Source organism: Melozone crissalis, unplaced genomic scaffold, assembly GCF_028551555.1.
Source record: "Melozone crissalis strain CALT ecotype California unplaced genomic scaffold, PUWL_Pcris_2 ptg000014l_1, whole genome shotgun sequence".
NCBI classification, from domain to species: domain Eukaryota; kingdom Metazoa; phylum Chordata; class Aves; order Passeriformes; family Passerellidae; genus Melozone; species Melozone crissalis.
Genome location: NW_026535792.1, coordinates 4,648,803 through 4,672,535, shown reverse-complemented (window position 1 = coordinate 4,672,535; position 23,733 = coordinate 4,648,803).

The following is a 23,733-nucleotide window of genomic DNA, read 5'->3' as shown; positions in this document are numbered from 1 at the left end:
TGTCTGACATACGCGCACAAGATCATTCAAGCAAGGTAATAGCAGTATTGTAAATATAGGTCAGTTGTTTGCAATGAGTTTTCTTTAAGTATGTGTGATTTTTTATAATACTCCGTAGTTGCCATCTATCGTTGTCATTGAGAGGTCTTCAAATGGAGTGGCTTTAGCTTCTAGCACTGAGGAGTCGGTTTTTAATGTGTATATACTCTCAAGTGGATTTCTTTTTTTTTATTTTTTTTATTTTTTTTTTTTAATTTTTTAACCTTTAGACTGTGAAAGCATGACCACAGGTCATCTCTCTCTTTTCCATATGGGCTCAGTGTCTGTGTGTATGCTGGCACACAGGCAGGCGTGGGCGTCCCTGGATGTGCCCTGTGTGTGGAGGCACAGGGCCCTCTCCTGCAGCTCCCAGGGACCTGCCTGGGCGGGTGGCACAGCCCCGGACACACCATGGGCAATTGGAAAAAAAAAACCCCACCAAATAACCCAACCCAAACATGAAGGAAGGCAAGATGATGTGGTTTTTGCAATGGGTTGATATTTTATTTCGTGTGTGTGTGCGTGTCATTTATTTTTTTTTTTTCTCTCTTTTCTTTCTCTCTCCCCCCGCCCGCCCTCCCCTTGGTCTATAGCAGATGCTTTGTATGTGAAAGCTTGCAATTTTGTTCTTGTCTGAGGCTTCCCCCTCTCCCTTTTTACCACACGTAACTACACCATGTTGTGGTTTCACAAAAAGAGAGAGAGGGAGGGAGAGAGATCATTCTGTAAAGTCGATTAAACCCTGATCTTTAGTGTGTTCCAGTTAGACACATCTGTACTGGGGGCTGAGGGGCGTATGACTGTGAATTTGAGCAGAGTTTTACATCTGAATCATGGCTCCTTTTCTATAAATATATAAATATATATAAATATATAAATATACTATTATTGCAGGGGAATTGCTGACCTCTAGATTTAGCTTTTTCTATTGCAAGTGCTATCCATGTGAGTGTGTGTGTGTGAAGTTTTTATGCTTACTAAGAACACAGGATCTTGACTTGTTTGTTTTGTGTTAGTTTATTGTAAACAACCATTTGTTGTAAATTGTTATTGGCATTAAATTATAATTTATGATTTTCAAATCCAAAACATTCTCTGCTTTTTATGTTTTAAAGCCTGTAAGCTATCTCTGTATTTATAAGTTTCTTGCAGCGAGCTTTGGTTCACAGAGAATAATAGTAAACAGAAAATGCACCAGGGTTAAATAAAAACACACACACACACACACACACACGCACGCACACACACAAGCCCCGTGTATATATGTTTGGAATGCTCAGAGGAGGATTTGTTTAGGGACTTCAGTTAGTTTTAAGTTTATAGCATTTAAAGAAAGTTTTTCTTTTCATGCTGAGTTAGAACAAAAGATCTATCCAAAGATTGAATTGGACAAAAGAGGAGGGTTGGGATGGAGAAGCTTGTTCTATGTTGAATTGAGGAGATCCTTTTTTTTTTTTTTTTTAAGAAAAGCGAAAAAAAAAAAAAAAGCTGTTAAACATGGCGACTCTTTCCCTCTAAGTGTCTAATTTATTTTTTTTCCTTGCGGTTCCCCCACTTCCCAACCCTCCCTTTTATTATATTTTCTGCTTTAATCTGATCTCAGCTCGCTCTATTCCTTCCCCCCTCCCCGCCATTCCTGCCACCGGGACTGGCGGGGAAAGACCCAAAGGCGACCCGGAACGACAGCGAGAGCTGCGGAGCCGCCCGCGGTGCAACCCACAGCTCGGGAAAGGTCTTCTTCACCCCCCCTTCCCCTTCCTCCTCCTCCTCCCTGCGCTCTGCCCTCCCCGCCGCCGCTCTCCCGAACCTGCCCGGCCCCGCCGGGGGGGCGGCGGCCCCGCGGGGCGCGGAGGGGGCGCGGGAGGAGGCGGCTCCCCAAGTTCAGACAAAAGCGGGGGCAGGGGCCGGAGGAGGCGCCGGGCGGGCGGTGCCAGCCCGCGCGTGTGAGCGTGTCCGTGTGTCTGTCCGTGTGTGTGTGTGTGTCTGTGCGTGAGCGCGTGTGGCAACCGCGCGTATCTCCGTGCGCGGCGGGGCCGGCCCGGTGGGAGGTGGTTTTTTTTTTGGTTTGGTTTTTTTTTTTTAATTTATTTTTTGGAGGTTTTTTTCCGGAGATTCGGAGGAGCAGCGGGGGGCTGCGCGGCGGCGGGGGCGACGCGTGGGAAAGTGCGCGGTGGGCGGCGGAGCGGAGCCAACATGGCGGCCCCGGGCCGGGCGCTCGCCCCGCGCAGCCGGGGGGGCCCCGCGGCCCCGCTCCGCGCCCCGCGCAGCGCCCCGAGCACCGGGAGCGGCCGCGGCCGCGGGCGGCGCTTCCCCCGCCGCCCGTATCCCGTCCGCATGTCAATGACCTGTGGAAGCATCTCCCCCGTGCGAGCGCGGCGCGGAGCAGCGGGGTCACACCGACCCCGGGCGGGATAGCGGGGTCTGCGCCCGCAGCGAGAGCGCGGCATCCTCGGGATGGGCCCGAAAGGGGAAAAATAATAAAAAGGGGGAGAAAGCGATAGGGATAGCGAGGAGAAGGCAAGGATGTTTCGAGGCGCTCCGTAACCGCCGCTGATAACGAGCGGGATGTGGGAATGGAGATGGGTTTTATTTTTATTTCCTTCTCCTCTTCTTCTTTTTTGTTTCTTCTTCTGCTGCTGCTTCTTCTTTTTTTTTTCTTTTTTTTTTTTTTTTTAATTAAAACTTTAGTGGGTCCTGGGGATCGCGCTCGCTTCGCTTTGCTTTGTAGAATGGAAAGAGATACACGGAGAAATGCAGGCCTTGTCAGGATTTATTGAAGTTGGGTTTAAAAAACGTGCTTCAGATGATTTTTCCCATTTTCTCAGATTTCAAAGGCTCCCCGCAGTGCGGCTGCCTAATTAATGGTGAAATTCAACTAAATCTAATTATGCAGTAATTTTAAAGCAGTTAGTCCTGGGCGCTGCTTTGTAATAGGAACCCAGTTTTTAAAGTTTGCTTAATGTGTTGGTTTAGGGAGCTGGGGAGGAGAAGGGTGTAAGGGACAGAGCTGTGGGGTTGTTTTTTTTCATTTCCCCCTTCTCCCCTTTTTCTCCCCCCCCTTTTGTAAAGCAAAGAAATGCAAAATATAAACCCAAAACAGGCAGCGAAAGGCAAGGAGAGAGGCTGTCTTATCCCCTCGTATGTGATAGGGGTATTGAGTGAGAAGCACCAGCGAAAGTGTAAATAACACAGTAGTTAATAGGGACCATAAAGGTATTCCTGGCCTGTGGATTTCCAAGTGCCGAGCTGTTTTAGAGAGGATCTTGAATCCTGCGGTAATAAAGGGGCAACGGAGACACACAGCGTCTCTTCTTGGGAAATAGAAACCAGATTTCAGCTATTGAACATCTATTGTCATTAAGAGGAGAGGCTTGTGCTCGCGAAGTTATAAATCTTATCACCCTTTTGATAACACAGTTGTAATCAGTTAGCATCGCATTCAAACCCAATTGTAAAACTGCCTAATTTAATATGTCATACATGTCATTAAAACTTTATTTTTCCCACTTCTCTTTTTTTCCTCCCCTCTCTCTACCCATCCCCCCCCCCACGTAAAATGTCAACAGATCTGGCTGGTAACGTGCAGCAGGGAGAGCCCGAGGTGGCTGCGCTGCTCCGGGGGCGAGCCCGGTGCTATGATGAAGAGGGTTTGCTTTCTTCCCATCTAGGTAATCGGAAGCGTTTCTGTCATATTAGAAGTATAGGAGGGGGAAAAAAACACCCCACCCCATAATAATAAAAATAGAGGGGGGTGGGAGGCAAGGGAGAGAGGAAAATGAAATCCTTCTCCTTCCTTCGGAATTGCCATCGCTCAATGAAGTTCTTTGAAAGAAACTTGTCTTATGATTAGCTAAGCAAACACATCTGCTTTCCTAGTTTGGGCTTAGCTAATTATCAAAACAAAGGGGCCGTTTCTTCTTCTACCTTGCTGGAAAGAAGATGTTATTTCAGGAGTCCTGTCCCTCCTCCCCCTCCCTGATCCACACACACACGCAGCCCCCGTCCCAGCCCTTCCCAGCGAAGCACCACGCTCCTTTTATTGGGATTACCGATGGGGAAATCAGTTTGCGCACTCCTCTTCCTAATGTTAAGCTTTATCATTACCTTCCTTGGAACAATATTTTTCCAACCAAATGTCCCTGCGGCAGGGCGGAGGGTGGAGGTGGGAAGGGGAAGGGAGGAGGGGGAAGGTGGTTTTGAATTGCGGACCAACTTCGCAGCTATTTGAATCAAGGCTGCACTCGGTTGATTTTAGTTGACAGAGCGTGTGTTGAAGCTGAACTCTATAATTTGCACTTCTGTTCTTTTATTAGACTCGGACAACGAACTAATGAGCTTTCCCCCACCACTGTGTCACTTGTATTTATTTTCTTTCGGAAACTTTTAGATAGAAGAAGTGTTCTCGCAGAAGGGCAGAGGTGGAGGGAAGGTTTCGCGCGGCGCTTATTTATTTATTTAATTTCCTGGAGGTGCAGGGATCAGCTCTGTGCTGGTGCGGATGTGTCTGTGCGTGTGTGCGTGTGTCCCTGTCCCCGGTGAAAGGCGACCCACGCGGTGTTAGAGGAGGAGAAGCTCCGAGCTCCATGTGTTATCCGGGCGATGCTGCCCTTGGAGTGACTCGGGTGGTGGGAAGGTAACGCGGAGGCGAGCCTTGCGAGACGCCCGAAAACAAAATAAATACATGAATTCGCGTCTAAAGCCTTGGTCCTGAAGGCAGAGGCTCCGCGGTGCGGGCGCGCTGTGGAGCGGAGGGCAGTGAGTGGCGTGAACCCGAATTTGATCAGATCTCTGCAGGAGCGGGTTAACTTCATAAAAGCGAGAGGTGGCTTTAAACATGTACCTGAGAGACGCTGGAAGAAAAGGGCTTGAAAGCATATAGAAAGGTTTTAAATATACATGTATATTTAAGAAAGGGAGAAAAAGCCCAAAAGAAGGGTTTCCATACACAAAAAATAATAAAAAGGGGGCGAAATGTTTGTCACTACATGACCACCAACGCACGAAGCCGTATCCATCGCTCGCAGCCTGCTCCATCCGTGCGAGTCGTGAGATATTTTGAATTTTGATTCCAGCGTGTTTTCTTTGAACTGGGCCTTTCGGTTTATTAAGGCAGGAAGAGGAACTCAGCAATCCTCTTTGAAACACGCTTGGTTTAACTATTTTACACAAGTTTGCCCAGGTCCCTGGAGATTCTCCAGTTGAAGAAGATTGAAATTAGAGTTAAAAGCTGGCGGGGGGGTGGTGTGTGTGCTGGGAGGGGGTGTAAGAGGGGTAAGGGGGTGGAGGGCGAGTGTGGAAGAGGGTGATGAATCCATTGTAAATGCTCTCCTGTATTCCTGTGTGTTGGGGAATGGAACAGAAATCTGCGTCGCCTTGTTTGATCCGTACGCGCGCATCTGCGGGTGCGAGTGCGTGGCTCGTACTCTGTATGGAGACATGCACACACATCTCTAGGCCACGATTAATATTCCCAGAAATGCAGGAGAAAGAAGCTGGCATTTAGCGACCATACGGAGAGGAGCGCGCTGCCTGCTTCCCAGCAGCTTCGCTCCCAAACTTTGCCTTTTCTTTTGTTTTCTTTTCTTTATTTTTTTTTCCCCTCCTTCTTGTAAATTGCTGTTAACGTGTGTCTTTATGTTCTGTCTATAACTAGGATGTAATCAGGCGCCCCATGTCTCTCTCTGAAAGCATTTAATAAATGTCTATTAAAGCGCTACAAATGTAAGATAAATTTAGTGGCGCTGCTGTCTCCCTGTATCCAAACGGTAATGATGGATTTATCAACAGGGATTCGCCTTCAGCGCGGTGAGAGAGATTTACTCAACAAATAAGTCGGGAAAGCACCCACCCAAATACAATCATTTATACGGAAACTGATTTCTTTACAGCACCACAGATTCGAGGGAACATACAGCTTATTGCTTTTTTTTTTTCTTTCGCTTTTTCTCTTTTTTTCCTTTTTTCACCCGTCCTCCTTTTATTTCCCTCCTTTTTAACATAATCAGTGGAGCTGAGAGCGTGTGTTTGTCTCTGTTTTGGGAGTGTTTGCCTGCTTATTGCTGGTGGAAGCTCCCAGACTCGATCAAACCCGGATCAATGCCTAATTTCTCGGCATCACCCTCTCCCTTCTCCCCCCTATTCTCACGTAATTTTTTTTTCCTTCAGCCCCAAAATATCGAACATACATGTGTTCGGTATCAAAACCCGTCGAGTCTCGAAGTCCAAGATGAATAATAAAAGGGGGGGAAATTGTCCCTGAATTATCTGCGTGTCGCTCCATAAATGCTTGCGAGCGGCTCTCAGGAGCCACAGCACCTCGCAGAGATGCTGCCTACCTCTGCTGAAATTTCCCTCTCCTCTTTCTCAGCCTTTGCTTTGAACCCTACCCAACACCCTGCACGCGTATAAAAGGAATGAGCTCAGAAAGAAGCACCATTCATTGTTGGATTCAAGCACTGTCAAAAAAAAAAAAATTACTGAAATGCAGCCACATAGCGCCCTTAAGATTATTTCCCTTTCCTAGAAAGTAGCTCCCAACCTCAGATTTCTCCCCCCTCCCCCTTCTTCCCTGGTTTTATTCCCCCCCCCCCCCCCCCCCCCCCCCCCACGCACACACACCCTTGACCACATCTTTCTCCGATTCGCCTTGGAAAAAAAAAAAATTGCATGTGCTGATGTGATGGAGCCCTTTAAACAACGGGCATGTGAAAGCTGCATTCACTCTGAAACATTACCCCTATTTTCTGAATTTCCTTCCTTTCAAATAGCCGCTCGTATCTTACTATCCTGGATCTCCTGATTTAAACATCCTCAGTTCTGGGAGCTTGTTAGATACATCTACGTTTTAATTTAATTTAATTTCGGTATTGTACTTAAAACAACAATAAATAAACCCGAGAACCTGTGTTTTCCTTTGCAGAGAGTTTTTTATTCTTCTCTAGAAATTTCATTGAGATGTCTCTGTACTTTGTTTGTCAGTTATCTTTGTTCCTTTTAAATAAAGGGCTTTTAAATGGACTTATTGCTCCCAGCGTGGGTTCTTCTCTCTAAATGTTAGAAAATTGTGCCATCTACCCGCTATTCTAAGTACTGTCACACTCGGAGACCTCCAAGGACCTTCCAGCCCCAACTTCAATACAACTGTGTCAAAGGGTGCCTAGTAGCGAGAGGAGAAAGGTTTGCGTGGATTTTACAGATTTCCAGCCTGAATCGCTCTCTGAAGCGCCAGAATGATCTGCAAAGATGCAGTTGGCTCCCTTTGATGGCTGGCGCTCCGGCCCCAGCTCCAGCCCAAGCCTTTGCAGGAACTAATGAAGCCTCCCTGCCTTTAGCTACATCGCACTTTCTCTCCAGTGCATAGTTTTTCCTGCTAATTTTAGACACGAAAAGTGTGGGTGTGCAGGGAAAGGGGGGGGGGGGGGGGGGGGGGGGGGAGGGAGAGGGGGCAGTCAGTCTTCTGTCGTAATTTTTTTTTTCTTTCTTTAAGAGAAATAGTCAGATATTTATAGCCATGGCCTCTAATGCTGAAAATATAGCGTCGTTAATTGAAAAACAAAAGTTCGCTCGCTGAGGTTGGTTCTGGCTGATTAGCTGGGGATGCTGCTGGCTGTGTTTCCAAGGGCGGGATGAGCAAAACAGAAATGTATATAAACTTTACAGGCCTTTTTATCTCCACCCCAATACTTTGCACAGTAACCCAGTTCTACCTCATTAGCCCAACTGGAACATTAGTGTTCAGGTTTAAAATTAGATTTCAAAACCTTTCTTGCTCGTGGGTAAGTAGAAATAGTTGGGAAGGTGTCTCAATCTTATTTTTTTTTTCTTTTCCCTCTAAAACTTAAAATCAGAAGCGCCTTCTAAATCAGTTTAAATGGATTACCAATTTCTAGGTTTCTGTAATGGTGTAGTTACATGTCTTCGAAATTATTTTCGCACCTCTTAAGAGTATCAGGAGAGAATTGAGGGCGCTGGACGAGTGTTTATGTGCGGGGAAAAAACAGTGATACGCTTTATGACTTTTATGACTTGTTTCACACTTGTTCGAGAAATGGAGTTTTAAGCAATGTACAATTAAAAACTATATTGCTATTTGGACAAATTCCAAGAAACTTCAGAATCAATTAGTTTAGATCCTTGAATACTTGTTGCTAATACGTATATAAATGTGTGTATATATATATATATATATATGATATCAAAGAGCAAGAACGACTTGCCAAGGACAGCTCTGCTCCAGATGTAATTTTTAAGTCCCTGCCATATAGCTGCACAGAATCGCTTCTCCGATTTCTCATTTTTCATTCATTCCTGTCGGAATATCCAGGCATCACAGAATCATTTTTCTCTCCCTTTTTTCCACCCCCCTCCCCCGCCCAATCCCCTCTTTTCGTGCCCTTTCGAGCTTTCCGGGAAGTTTCGCCATTTGTTTTTGTTTGTTTGTTTATTTGTTTGTTTTTCCGTTTGATACTTCCCAGCGTCCTTTTAACCATTCCCGTGATTATTCCTATTGGCCAGGTACTGGGGTTAAAACTTTATTCTTCTCTACCCACAAACTCCCGCCCCGCAGGCGAAGCCACATTCAGCCCCTCTTAATTCCCAGGTTTAAAGATAATCCGAATTTTGAAAGCGGCTCCACCAGCCGCTCTCTTCCCTTGATCACAAACTGTTTTGTCATCTTAAGTGCGATTTTCCATCCTTCTCCAATATTTTTTTTTCCTTGCCCCAGAGCCTTTTTCAGACCACATTTCCACATTTCTGCTGCCTGAGATGGGCGGTGGGAGCGGGGCTGCTGCCTTTGGGGCCGCAGCGGCTGGGGCTCAGCCCCGGGCATCTCAAACCATCCCAAATCCTCCCAAACCATCCCAAACCATCCCAGCGCTTTCCTTGGAGATCACTGTCCGTCCCCATTCTTTGCAAGGTTTATTTTTCTGGACAAGAAAGTCGTCCCCCGCTGCAGATGTAATGGATTCCACTCGCAGGTTTTCCTTCCTGCAGAATCTAATCTCAGCCAACAAGTTTCTGCCCTAAACTCCTGCATCGTTATTAGTGAACGACCCCTGGAAATTATCTGTACAGTGACCTCAAATTTCATCCTCTCCGCAGACAGTTTTGCTTACCCTTAAAAAGAAGCTTATTTTTTTTAAGCTCACTAGAGTAAATAATAATAACAACAACATTAATAATAATAAACTCTGACAGAAACATATGCAAAATATCTTGAGGATAAAGCCTTAAATGAGACATTGACATCCAGGCTAGTTTTTGCATTGACACTGCGTGAGGCTCAAAGGAGCAGTGAGAGGCAGGGCTGCCATCCAGCAAACTTTGCTGGACTTTATTCAGATAAAACTCGATCTTTCCCTCGCTGAAGCCAGTGGCGAACTTGTACAATAGGAGGCAGGTCAGAGCACATCACACTGCCCATATTGTCTTCTGAAACATGGGAAGAACCCTGCCACCTTCCTCAGCTGCCTTTAAAAAAATTATTTTTATTACGTTCCACGCCTGATAGACACCCCCTCCCCGCTCGCGTTTTGTGTTTCCTAGTCCCTTTATAGGAGGATGATTCATTTTGCACTGTCACTATTTTCAATTTTGTGGGTTTACTGATGTCTTACTAAAGGGAAAAAAAAAAAAAAAAAAAAAGTACACTTTTCCTACCCCAAAGGTCTCATTAGCCTCCGCTGGCTGCTTTTTAGACAGCAGCTCAGTCTCTCTCCTCCAGCTGAATTTGTCCAACCCCTTCATCTTCTCATGTTTTATTTCGAGGTCTCACTGAAATAAAACCATTAAATCCCCGAAAGGTCAGCCTGTCCCCGCTCTGATATCCCCGCAAGCCGAGGTTCCGTCCTCGCTCCCGTTCGGATGCGCTGCGGGGATGCGGCGGGGCCGGGGCTCGGGGCGAGCCGGGCTCGGGGTCCGCAGGGTCCCCCGGGACAGCCCCAGCACCGCCAGCGCTGCTCCCAGCACCTTCCCCCTGCAGCTCCCCGCACGCTCCGGCCAGACCTTAACGCTGTTTATATTATTATTATTATTATTATTATTATTATTATTATTATTATTATTACTACTGCTGATATTCAAATGGGCGCCCGTTTGTCCCCCGCCACCAGCGTGTTTCACAGCGATTATCTCATATCTTTCCTGCAGCAGTAAGCTATCCTTCAGCCCCGGGTCAGGCATTGATCTCTCTGCAATGTAACAAACGGCCGGGTTAATTTTCCCTCATTACCATTTCCATAGCTCAGGCTCCACACGCAGGACGGAGCCCTCCAGCCCCGCGGCCGCTGTGTGCGGCTCGGGGCGCGCACACGGACGCGCGGCCGGACAGACGGACGGACATGTGCGCCCCAAACCCGCGCAGCCCCGCTCCGAGCACCCCCGAGCAGCGCGGGGCTGCTTTTCTCTCCCGTGTCACCTCGCCTGACCCCCCCTCTTTGTACGGATTTGGGGTTTTCTTTGGGGTTGTATTATTTTTTAAACGTTGTTCTGCTCGCTATAAATTAGAAGGATTTTTCTTTCTTTTTTTTTTTTTTTTTGTTCACCCCGTTTACTTCTTAATCTTTTCTTTTTTTTTTTTTCCTTCTTTTTTTTTTTTTTTTTTTTTTTTTTCTTCATCGAGTCTTTTCATTCACTGGTTGCAAAAGAAAAGGGGGTTGGTCAACACCAAAATGGCAAAGTTCAGCTTGGAGAAAAAAAACCAAAAAAAAAAACCCTCCAGCTACCTACAAAGGGGCTCAGGGCTTTGTAATGGCAGAAAGAAACAAAAATGAAAAGAAAATTGCAGTTGAGGCTAAAGTGTGAGAGTGTGTTTGTGTGTATGTATATCTGTGTGTATTTTTAAAGGTTTCTTTGAACTGCCTTTGTGCTGACTAGGCAAAGCTCCTTGCCAATGCTAGTCACGGTTTAAGGAACTTTGAGTTAACCTCTTATATCGAATGAATCTTTTCATTTGGAAACCAATAAATCTCAATCTCTAGCCACCTTTTGTAGAACAGGCTGGGGCTTACCAAGGCGAGGCTGAAGCTTATAATAAAGAAGAGATAAAGTTTGCCAAAGTTTGGGTTGGTTTTTTTTTTTTTTCCTTTTTTTTTTTTTAACCTTCCCCTCCTTCTTCTTCCTCTTCTTCTCTTGTAAATAAAAGTTTTGGAGATGGCAGCATTTGGAAGCAATCCGGAGAAGGACTTGGATCTATGCATTGTTTCACAGTAAGCCTATTTACTTAAATAGAGTCTTCAGGGATTGAAACACGAAAATGATTTATAGTTTTCCAACAAGTCATTATTTTGGTCAGTTGTTGAGGGTGGGGTTGTGGAAAAGGAGGGGGGGTCCATACAGTCTAATAATCAATGTGTGTCTATGGAAAGTGAAAAGGGAGGGGTGGGGAGGGGAGGGTTCTGTAGATAAGTAGGGTTAACACTATAAACATTGCAGACAATTGAGTTTTCCCATCTGAGCGGGAGTTGGGGAGAAAAGGGGTCTTCACATTTATCAGGCATGGGAGAGGGGGAGTGTGGGTGGACGAGAGAGAGGGGGAAAAATACATTTCTCAAATCACTCCGGACTCACTCCCTTTGGTTTCTGCCTTGCACTTTTGCATTTTGGGGATCATTTCTTTGAAGTACTTTGAAACCCAGCGTTTCATCTAATCTTTGGACGGGAGACTTGACCACGAGAATCAATGTTTTGATTTATTTTTTTAGTATTTATCTCCTGTCCAGTCTCCCTCGCTCGCTCGCCTGATTATTCCATATTTATACTCGTGTATACATAATGTACACATTATATATATAATGCCCCCGTAGACATCTTTTAAAAAATCATTTGCAATTTCTCTTGCACGGAGGCGCAGTTCACTTCTCAACCCCTCTCTTTATCCTGTTTTATTTCAAGACGCTGTCTTCTTGCCGTCTCCAAATTGTTGCCATCCAGGAGTTATTAATTACTCTTACAAGGCGGGAGATTCTTAACTAATAACAAAGTTGTAAATTACCACCTTCCCTCAAATATTTCTCATTTGTCAACCCTGATTGATTTGATTAATATTCCACCGGCTGAGATCATTTCAAGTTGCACTATATAATCAGCAGCACCAGGCTGCTCAGCAGAGCTTCTGCTTGCGGAGAAGGATTTTCTCCAGCCCTTGAGCTGAAGTGTATTTTGCACTTGCTCCAGAGGAGGTATAAACGTGGACCTATCGCTCAAAGGACTTTAAGGTGCAGAGGCTGAATGCGGTGTCGGGAAATTAAATGAGCAAAAGCGTATATGTTTGGTTAAAAAAAAAGGGGGGGGGGAAGATTTAAAAAATCAGTAAAGAAAAAGAAACTAATGATAAACCCTCATGTAAGCCTGGAAGAAAAAGAAGACGCGGGTTTCAGCCCTGCTTGCGGGGCTGGTTCAGCCCTCGCCTGAACTCTCCCACACTCCCTCCTCGCCCTGCATCCAGACTGTCACATCGCCTGCAATAAACACCCAGCACTGCGGTTCGTGCTTTGCTTGTGGCCTCGGACGCAGAGAAATAATACCAATAGCGCTTAAATTAACCCCCCATGCCTTGAAGTGACAGACAATAAACTTGGCTTCAGCCCCTCTCGCTCCGCCGCGAGTGGGACTGGGATTCTGGTTCGAAACCATCATATTGACTTAATTACGTGGCTGTAAATAACGGCCCAGAGATCATCTTTCTCTGCTTTTAAAGGGGGGAGAAAAAGGAAAAAGGTCATCTGGGTGAGCCTTCTGCCCGGTGCCGGAGCGGAACCTCCGCGCACCGCCGCGCGTACGCGCAGCCCTACGCTCCTAGAGAGCAGGGTGTAGGAAATAAGGTGGAAATGGCTAAATAGGAGTGACCCCTGCGTGCCTGAGCCGGGGCAGCAGATCCCGCTGCTGTCCTTGCGACCCAGCGACACCCGCTCCCAGCGCCAGCACTTCAGTTTTAATCTTAATTACATTAAGTGAAGTAGCGGGCTGGCCGTGGGGTTGGACGTGGTGCTGCCTGGCAAAGCATCGATCGTGGCTATCGCCTTTCTATCGCTGTTCACGACCCACCTTATCTGCGGCCGGGGGGCTGGGGGGCTTTTTTTGCTTTTTTTTTTTCCTTCCCCTCCTTTTGGTGGTGGTTGTTGTTGTTGTTGTGGTTTTGGTGTGAGTGTAAATGTAAAAATGAGAGACACGAGTGAAATAACATTCCGCCCAGTCACCTGCAATTCAATATGCACACGAGAGACGCCGATGTATATGAGACGATTTTAATTATGATTAGAAGACACACTCTGAGCAAGAAAATAGATTTGGAGGGAGGGGAGGGCGGGGAGGGGGAAAAGGGGAGCTGGAGGAGCATTAATGAAATCTTTCCCCGCGATACTAAAAGAAACAAGTGGTTGATACAACGGAGGTGATTTGTCACCCAACTGCAGAGGGGGGTGGGCGATGGGATCTGAGCATCATTCCTTTCCTCCCCCCCCCCGCCACCTTTTGAAGCACATGATATGCCATGATGCCTGGCAGGCAGAGCCCGCACCACGCCTGTGCCGGGCTCTCCCCGCCGAGCCCCCCCTGCCCGCCGGCCCCGGCTCCGAGCAGCGCCGTGCTCAGGCCTCGAGGAGATGGTGTTTGTGCACATGAAACCTTTTGTCTCGGCCCGCGGATCGCCGGCCTCTCCACAGACAGCGCCAACAGTTCAGGGTCACCGGCGATTCCCAGCCGCGCTGCCTGCGGGGTGGGGAGGGGGACACGGGCAGAAGGTGACCCCTGTCCCGGACGGTTGTCGCCCTGGGAGCCGGAGCGGAGGCGGTGGCCGTGCGGGGATGCCAGGGGAGCGGCCAGGACCTGTTCTGCCCCCGGCTGCGCCCTCCCAGCCCCGGCGCGGCCCCCGCCCGCCCCGCGCCGCTGCTGTGCGAGAGCCGGCTATTTTTCTCAGGATGTGACTTCCAAGTGGCATAATCTGTGGGAGTGTGAATCTGTTCTCGTTATGTTTGTCCCCTTCGGTATTTCTACAGGCTCTTTTATTTTTTCCTTTCTTTCCTTTTTTTTTTTTTTTTTTTTTTTTTTTTTTTTTTTTTCCCTCCCATCTCTCTCTCTCTCTCTCTCTCTTTTTTTTTTTTTTCGGTATAAATTAACTCCGACTGAAACCACCAGATTGTTCCGAGGAGACTACCTCCCTAATGACTTCATCTCCAAAAGTTGACTGACACTCTAGCGAACTGCCAACACCTGTTTCCCAGCACCCAGACTCCAGAACCCACCAGACCTCGTAAATTTAGCTTCTCCCTTCTCCCCCCCCACCCTCCCTTAATAGATGACGTGAATATCTGAAGGGAAAGGGGGAGGGGGAGATGGAAGTAGGTCACATTTGAAACTTTTTATTTTTCATCTCTTCGGAGCGAAAGCCGGAGATAAAAGGGCCGGACAGCTCCTGCCGCGGGGTGCCCGGGGCTGGTGGCAGCCCTGGGGTCGGGGTCGGCCTCCAGCGCTGGCAGCTGCCCGCTCAGGCGGGGTTTAGGGGCAAAGCTCACGCCTGCCCGGCAGATCTCAGGGGCTGCAACCATGACCCGAGCCCTCTCCTCGCCTCTGCCTTTTCCCGAGGATGCTGCAGGTCTGGGGCTCTTCGGTCCCACCTGGCCCCGCTGGTCCCTGATGCGGCCTCGCTGCAGGGGTGATGCCAAGCAGGGCCGAGGGGACAGCGATGGGACAGGGCCAGGTGTCACTTCGGGGAGAGGGACAGACCGGAGGGGCTGCCCTGGGGGAAGGAGGGGTGGGAAGGCGGCCGGCATCGCCCCCGAGCCTGCGGGAAGGATGGAGATGGCTCCAGCCCGAGGTGGCCGGGGCAGGGGAGGTGGCAGAGGTCCCCTCGCCAGGGTCCCGGGCTGTCTGGGCACTTCCCTGCTCCCCGTCGTTCTCTGCACGGGTTTCAGAGGTTCAGGAGAAAAATAAATAAAAAATTAAAAATTAAAAAAAAAAAAAAAAAAAAAGGAAGGACAGAAATTAAAAAGAAAACTATCTTGTCAAATAGGGCAAGTCTTTTCCAGCTGCAGCCTTGCTGGAGGGGCTGCGGGGAGCAGGCACCATGAGGCCGGAACGGGCACCCCGACCCGGCGGTGCCGCAGCCCCTGCTCCGGGCGGCCGAACCCCACCTGTCCCTGCCCACCGTGCAGGAGAGCTCTGCTCGGCTCACACCCTCCCCCAAACCCCCCACCCTGCCCGGGACAGCCTTTGCCAGCGGGCCTGGAGCCCAGCACGGGAGGAGGGCGAGCAAAGCCCCGCAGCGCCGGGTGGCATCTCGGCAGGGCGCTCCTTAATCCCGACATCTCCCCTTCCCACCCCTCTCCTCATCCCCCTGAGGGCCCTGAACCCCCTGAGGGAGCCGGTCCGCTCCCAGAGCATCCGGGACAGAGGTTTTGCACACCCTGGGCAGAGGGCAGAGCTTTTGGGGGGCACTGGTAGGGTGACTTTGGAGCGCTCTTAACCCCGAGCGGAAATCCCCAGCTCCCGGAGCATCCCGCCCCCCGCACGGATGCGAAGTTGGAAGTTGTCTCCTCTTGAAAAGAACCCCCTGAAATTAATAGGCTGCGAACATAATTAATAGGTGGAATATGCAAAACGTTTGCGGTGTTTAAAAGGCTCATGGCAGGTCCGCGTGTCTGTGCGAGATACTGAGATGTCGCAAGGGCTGGTTATTAATGGGCAGGTTTTACGTAGCTTAAGAAGAGGGGGGGGGAAAAAAGGGAAGAAAAAAAGAAGAAAAAAAGAAACCAGGTTTTCTTTTTCTCACTTCTCGCTCTCCCTCTCTCTAATCCAGGAATCATTAGCAACCCCCTCTGGCTACATGTTTTGCATCAGTGAAACATTATGACATAGTTGTAATACAAACTCCGCTGACTTGCTCTGCATCTTGTGGTAGGAAGTGCAATAGCAATAAAAGCATTTTTTAAAAAAAGACTCCGGGCATTAAGTTGTCTACCTGGAACACTGTTTTCTAAACAAAAAAAAAAAAAACAAAAAAAACCAAAAAACCAAAAAAAAACACCAAACCCCAAAAAAACCCCCACAAAAAATAAAAAACAAAACAAAACAAAAAAACCAAACCAACAAAAAACCAAACAAACAAACAAGGTGGTGTTAGGACGGGAAACTTCTCAGCCTAAGGGATCCACTGTCCGCACTGGACAGGGGGAATTTCTTCCCAATCTTTTTACCCTCCTGTTTTGTTGGGGTTTTTTTCCCCTTTTCCATAATTCTGAGTGTTTTTCATCATTTCTGGGTGTTGCTGCATCCCCCGCACTGCCTGCTCGCATCCCCGGGCTCTTAACAAACCCCGACCGGGGACATTATCTCCCCGCAATATTAATTGTCAAAAGCAGCCTTTGCTCAATTATCTCTCTTCCACCTGTCGCAGCTGTTGGGTTATATTGTTCCCGGTTGAAATTCTCTCTGGAATTAAAAAATAGAGCTATTTTTCCTCTTCTTTTCTGCTTTCTTTGAAAGAATGCAATTGTGCTGGAGCCGGCCGGGGGCCCGCCGCCCCGTACCTCTCTTATTTTCTCCATTACTCATTAACTAATATTCGCTACTTTCTGCTAAAGTCAAATGGCTCTTAATAGCTCTTTACATTCTCGGAATAACATGTGGATGCTCTTGATCAATACTTAATAGCACGTTTCATGCTAAACAACTGCCATGTGTGCTGGCGGGCAGGAGTTCTGTGCGAACGGGAGCGCGAAGAGGACCCGGGGGATCTCTGCCCTCCGTTGTCACCCAAAGCCACCAAAACCTTGGGAATTGGGGACTTTCCTTTCCTCCCTGTCTCTGCCGCTGCTCCCTTCTCGGAAGGACCGAAAAGGATCCCCCCAAATCCTCCTTCCCGCGCAGCACCTGCCTGCGAGGAGAGATCCGCGGGGTGCTTTGAAACGCGCATGTGGCACTGTCCCTATTGTGAGTCTGCAGGGGCCTTCCTCTTTCTTTTTTTTCCTTTTCTTTTTCTTTTTAATAATTTCCCAAATGAGTCCTCCAAGTGCTGGAACTGTTTCGAGACTTTACGTTTTCATCATCTTCTTTACATTGCATTATTCACTGCTTCCTTTTCCATTATTATTATGATTATTCCCTTAAGCGACGTGGGAATTTCGAACTATATCAGCGCTAATGCTGGTGTTTGGGGGGTTTTACCATTTAATTTATTTTTTTTTTCCTGGGGAAAACAAACAGATTTAAAAAAATGTTAAATTATCTTGAGAAATAGCAGTGGTACGTGCTCCATAAGGAAATTACTCTGCCTTCCGAGTATCATTTTGATTTAAAGAAAGTAGTTGGTAGTAGTTAATGTGGGGGGTTTGGGGTTTTTTTTGGTTTTTTGGTGCAGAAATTGCTGCCATAGCGAGCAGAGAGAACTCCTTCAATTCTGCTCTTTTCACAAGAATGTCCAATCCTACCGCAGCAGTTTGTGCTCCGGGACACTCCCGAGCTCAGTTTCCCTGCGAGGTCAGGCACCACCGTGCAGGAGGGCGAAAAAGACATTTAAAAATTGCAGAGAAAGCGAGAAAACCCTTTCTGTTCTTTTTGAGATTTTGCTGCAGGAGCTCCGCGAGTGCTGTCCCCTGTGTCTGTCCCTGTGTCTGTCCCTGTGTCTGTCCCCTGGCGCTGTCCCCTGGCGCTGTCCCCTCGCTTCGCGCCCCCGTGCGCGGCCCCGCAGGTGCGCGGTCCCTGCGCGGCTGCAGTTGCGCCCAGCGCAGCGAGGTGGCGCTGGGGAGCGCGGCGGGCGGCGGCGCGGGGGGACGCGGGCGCGCAGCGGGCGCGCAGCGGGGTCACCCCACCAAAAAATACACCCTCCTAACCCACCTTACGTGCTTTTTATTAAAATACAACCCTCCCGGTGGCAGCTCTGACCTTCCCCGATTCCCCTCTGGAGCACACACCTTGCGCACCCGCGCTCTCCCTGCGGGCATCCCGCTTCCTGCGCGGCGGCGGAGCGGGGTCAGGCCCTGCCGGCACCTCTGCTGCACTTTTAGGGTGGTCAGTGTTATTTCAGCGCTCAGGCGTTAAGAGAAAGCAAAGGTAGGGAGCAACCTGTCTGCTTTGTTTAAAATGATTCCCCCTCTCGCCCAGCTCTGCCCCCCTGGAAGCGGCTCTGGCGCGGGTTTATTAATAAACGCAGGTTATTGGTAATAGTTTTATGGAGCCAAACACGCTGCGGGAACCTGGCCGCGCAGGGAGGAGAACTCCCACAAAGGTGAATTCCCAGCGTGGGGAGCAAACACAGAGCCGCCAGTTCTTCTGCGGCCAGGGAAACTCCTGAGAGCTTTGACGCGTGCTGTCATTGAGGAGTGCCTTTCTCTGATTTAGATCTTTCTGTTTACTCTTTTAAGGTCTCTAAAAAACGTGGGGAAAAAAAATTCCTTTATGGGTCTATCCTTTTTCTACAATACCTGCAACCTTCTGAGAGATGATCGCTTTTAAAGAAATGTCTTAATAGTGTATGAAAATTACTCCGTGAGCTAAAAGGATCCGAGATACCTTTCCTTTAATGGTTTTTAGAATATGATGATGATTACTATTATTATTCCCCCCTCACGCTCCCCCCCATATATTAAACAGCCTCGACAGGAGTGTGAGGAAGAAACGGACACAAGAGAATTATTTACGGCTAACCCAGTGCTAACTTCCACATCCCCGTGCGTGGGCACATGTGTGATCATACATGATGCTTCCTCCCTGTGAGTGCAGCATCTCGGTGCTGCTCTTCCTCTGTCCCCACTTTTCGCCTTCCCTGTAACTTTTGGAGGCTGGTGGGTTGATTTTCTTTTTATTTTTGTTTTTAATCTCGGCGTTAGGCACGCAGGTTCCCCCATGCAGGTCAGGTCATTAGGAATGTTAACGTCGAGACAAAGAATTATAAACACGATCTCCAAGTCTCTCTCAATTCATTTCTTCAACCGTTTATTCGGTTTAAGTGATGAAAAGTGACAGTTCTGAAATAGACAGCTTTTAAAAGTAATGAAGTCAGATGACGCTTTAACCTGTCGATTGCTATAAATCAACTTTGAAAAAGATGAATGAACAATATTATTTGCTGGCTTAACTAGGAGTTAATACAGTGTCGCAGTAGGAGCTGCGGGAGCGCAGCGGCGTTGGGTGCTGCCGCCTTCCCCGAGCCTCACCCGCCGCCAAAAATCACAATGTTCAAGCAGCGAAACATTCCTCCTGGTGCGGAAACCAGTGTCATTGTCACCGCTTTTATTACGGACCCTCGAAGGGAAAAAGGGGTATTTAAACGATCCCCAACATCCATCTGGGAAAGGGAGGAATCAGCTATTTTCTCTTTTTTTTGTTTTGTTTTTTTTTTTTTTTTTTAATTTTATTTTTTCTTTCCCCTTGTCGTTTTTAGAGGCCTTTCGAGCAAAAGTCTCCCCGCGTTACTGGTATATAAGGCCAAACTGATCCGTGTATCTCCACCAGGAAGGTTTTCAAAATAAATATGGGCCATTTCCTCCCCTTTACCTGATTCCTTTACTACCTGCAAGCTTGTAGGCACAGCGTGGAAGAAAAAATAAAAAGGGAAATAAATGAAAAAAAGAAAATAGGGAGGAATAACAGGAGAGGAAAAAAATCGATTCTTTTCGGGGAAAAAAAGATAATTTTCGTGGGCGAAACAAGTGCAAGCGTGATGGGGATATCGCCCGTTCCTCCCGTCCCTTCCCGGCCTCGCGTGTAACCCGAAAAGTACTGAAAAAGGAAGGAATTAAAAAAGAAGGAATTCCTTTCTAAGGGATGATCAGGAATGAATCAATGACCGGGTTTATGTTCTGGGTTCGCTCCCGCAGCTCTCCTTGCGCCCTTCCCAAACCTCGCTCGGGGCCGCAGCCCCGGGACGGGGTGCGGAGGCTTCGCCGCTGCCCTTGGGAAATACAAATACCGCCCGGGGGTTGATAAACTTCTCCTTTTTTTTAGTTCCTGAAACGGTTTTAAAATAAGCTGTAAACAGAAAAACAAACCACGAGAACTCTGCTTGGGATTCAGGGCCGGGATGGATTTTTTAATCGCCTTTTTTCCCCCCTTTTTTCTTTCCCGAGCACAATATAAATCAAAGCGCTGCTCATCCTTTCCCAGCACTGATAACTGTCCTGGATGTTTTTTTTTTCTAGTCCTGGGTTGTTTTTTTTCCCCCGGGGTGGCGAGGGGCAGAGGTGGCGAGGGGCAGAGGTGCGCGCCCGAGCGCGGAGCTCTGCGCACACCCGAGCGCGGCTGCGGGCGGAGCGCGGGAGCGGCGGCCACAAACGCGGGCCACGGGCTGGGAATTGGGGCTGGGGGGGTGTCTGAGATGTTACCCGGGCTTCTTTCTACAAAGTGTTATCGATTTTAGGCGAGTCTTGGCGCCCTCGCCCCCCCCCGAGAAATGTCAGAGCAGAGAACTTGAGAGAGAAGTTTCTCTGCCGCTTTAAAGGTGACCTTTGGGAAAGTTTCCGCACTTTCTTTTTCACCGCTCAAGGACTTCATTTGAAGTTCCTTGTCTGACTACACTCTCTCCGAAGCCGAAGCTGTCTCTTACATTGCACTTCTCAAGTCTTTATCCTTGAAAAATATGGAGACGCAGATACATTTTTCTTCTTTTCAATTTTTTTTTTTTTTTATTTCCCTAAGAAAAACAACAGATCCTCCGCAGGGACCTCTTTCTCTCGGAGAAAAAAAATAGCCTCTCTGTTTAGAGAGGACCTCGGGAGGAAGGAAAATGCCTTCTATACCTGTTGCAAGCGCAGGTTGCCCCAGTGACTCCCAGTGCCCCCAGTTTGAAGCAGCAGCTGCGGGGAGCGCGGGGTGGGGCGGGAACGGATCCGCGCTTGCCAGGGGGGTCCGTGGGTGCGGACCCCGGCCCGTGCGGGGCTCAGCGTCCCCTGCCTGTCCCACAGCCCCGCCACGCTGGGGGGACGCGCTTCCCTCGCCCCACACCCTGCGTGGACTTCCCAGGAGCTCCAGGGAGCTTTCCCCGAGGTTTATTCGCACGGAGGATGCGGAGAAAGCGGCAGGCGAAGATTTATGTTTACGGTAGGAGTCTGTGGGGCGAGCTGGGCCCAGTTTGTGTCACAGCCCTCGGGCCACAGCCCCGAGCTGGCCTCGCCTCGGGCGGGCGAGCGCCCGGCCCGACCAGCGCCGGGGCGCCGGCATCGGGAAAAAGGCCACGGAAAGAAACTTTCCCCTCTCTGATTGTGTTACCTTTGGCTTGAACGTGTAATGAAAATCCTCGGAAAATGTTACACAACACGAGGATAGCCTTTTGGAGCGAAGCGTCCAGAAAAGCCTGGCCGCTTCCCTGGGGGCGAGCGGCGTTATCGCCCGGGAAGCACAAACGCGTCCTCAGCGATCCCTCGGCGCTTCCCCCCTTCCCGGGCCACCGAAACCCGAGCCCGAAAATAATATAACCCGTCTGCGGCCGCAGACACGGCTCTCACCCTTACAGTGTTACAAAAAGCATTTAAATTAATCAGGGCGCTCCCCACGGCTGCTAATTAGGCGGGGAGGGAAGGGAGGGCCGGCCGGGGCCGCCCGCGCCGCGCCGGGAGGAGCCCACGGGCGGCACCCCCGGGCCGGGCTGAGCGCTGGGGAGGGACCGGGGGCGCTGCTCGGGCCCCGCGGGGCGGCTCGGGGCGCTGCCCGTGCCTGCGGAGCCGAGGGAGGGTGGATGGATGGGGAGGATGGATGGATGGGGAGATGGATGGGGCTTGGCGGCACACGGGGACGCGCCACTTCCACCCAGCTGTCCCGGCTGACGGCGGCATTAGCGAGGACACTGCAGCCAGGGAGCTGCACCCTCTTCCACCCCCACACCTCCCTCCGTGCGCCTCCACTAAGAACTGGAGAGTGGGTTTATTATGTTTTGTAAAAATTCCATTTAATATTATTTTAATTGCCCAGATCTCGCGATAAGGCAAAACTGGCGAGAGCTGGATTCATCCCCCCGCCCCCCTCCACCAAAGTTATGATGGAAAAAGCGGAATAAATCAGAATAAATCCATCTCTGCACCCCATCTCCACTCAGTACCCGGGGGGGCAAGTGGGGGGCTCATCCCTAAAGCTGCACTGAGAAGCTCCTGCTCGGGGACAGGGGATGCTGGGGAGAGGCGAACAGCCCCCAGGAGACCCCCTTCTCCCAAAGTCCCGAACTGGGTCTTGCAATGTTTGCAATCCACACCCCCCCCTCATTTCACCACTCCTCGCAGGAACTGGTTCTATCCCCAACCAGCCAGGCTTGCAAAATCCAGTTCGGGGACGCACTCTAAAAATTATTATTATTATTATTATTATTATTATTATTATTATTATTATTATTATTATTATTCCACCCTGCCAATGCCATCCACCACAAGCGAAGGGCTGCGGGGTTTGGGTTGTTGGGTTGAGGGGTTTGGGTTGTTGGGTTGCTGGGTATTTTTTTTTGGCCGTGGCACAAGGAGGGGCTGCAGGGCGAGGCTGGAGGGGCTCAGGTGGAGCCGGAGCCGGGCCGGGGCCGCTGCCCCGCTCCGCAGCGCCGGTGGCTCCGCGCTGCGCTGGGTGGGTGGGAAGCGGGGCAGGCAGGCAGGGAGGGAGGGCTTGGAAAACCGTCCAATTTTGCTGTGAAAGAAAAAAGAAAATAATCCTGGGGGGGTGGGGGAGAGGGACTGCGGTGAATCGGTGTGAAGGAAGTGGGATTATTGCCTTAATTTTGGACGTTGATAAGCGAATGAGGTAAAAACAAAACTCGCTTCATTATGTACAACAAAATGTAATTTATACCCAGGGATGCCTGTCCACTGAGATTTACATCATTTGCTGATAGCGATCACACTTATTACTTTTCTTCAAAGACTTTTTTTTTCCCCCCCTTAAAAAAAAAAAAAAAAAAAAAAGAGGGCATTTGTGCTAAATTGCCCAATGCTAGTGTGATAACTGTCAAAAGTTTGACATCAAAGGGAACTAATATTATTCAGTTACCAGAGGAGCTGTCTGTCCAAATAAGAATATCTTAATTACTGAATCACAACGGTAGAAAAGGGAACAGATCTGAAAAGGAGAGGGGCTGGCGGGGGGGGGCGGGCGGGGTTGGGGGGGAGCTTTCAGTCTGTTCCTTTTTGATGAACCATCTATATTAGGCCACTGTGCGATTCTTAATCATGTTTAGTGGTTTATACCCTTTCTCTCTCCCCACCGGTCCTCTGAACTTTATAACTATATGTAAACACGTTGTCAGTTTGAAAATAATCTTCTCTGGGTTCTTGTTAGAAGAAATTTCAATCTTCTTCAGTTCTAGATTAGGCAGTCTAGTTTTCTCTATCAGTGAATGGACTGGGTTTCTTGGACAATAATGTGCCAATTGTTGATGGTTTGTGACCCATAAAATGTGAGGGTGACTATTCTGGCTTTGGTATGTAATTATGCAAAACACTTTCTATAAAGGCTTGCCATCTGATCTAATGACAGTCCCTGCGGTCTATTTCAAAAAGGGAGGGTCTCTATACACAGCTCCTGAGAGAAAGAAAAGTAACATTTTGTTTTAATACAAGTTTTATGGGAAAAATGGATAAACACAGAAACAGCTGAACACATAGGCGAAGCGTTTTGGGGGCAAAATCAACCAAGGAGGAGATATTTTCATAAGTTCAGCAGAGCAACACCACGGGTCCACAACATCGGGGTAGGGACAAATGATGTGAAATCCCCATAGGGAGGGAAAAA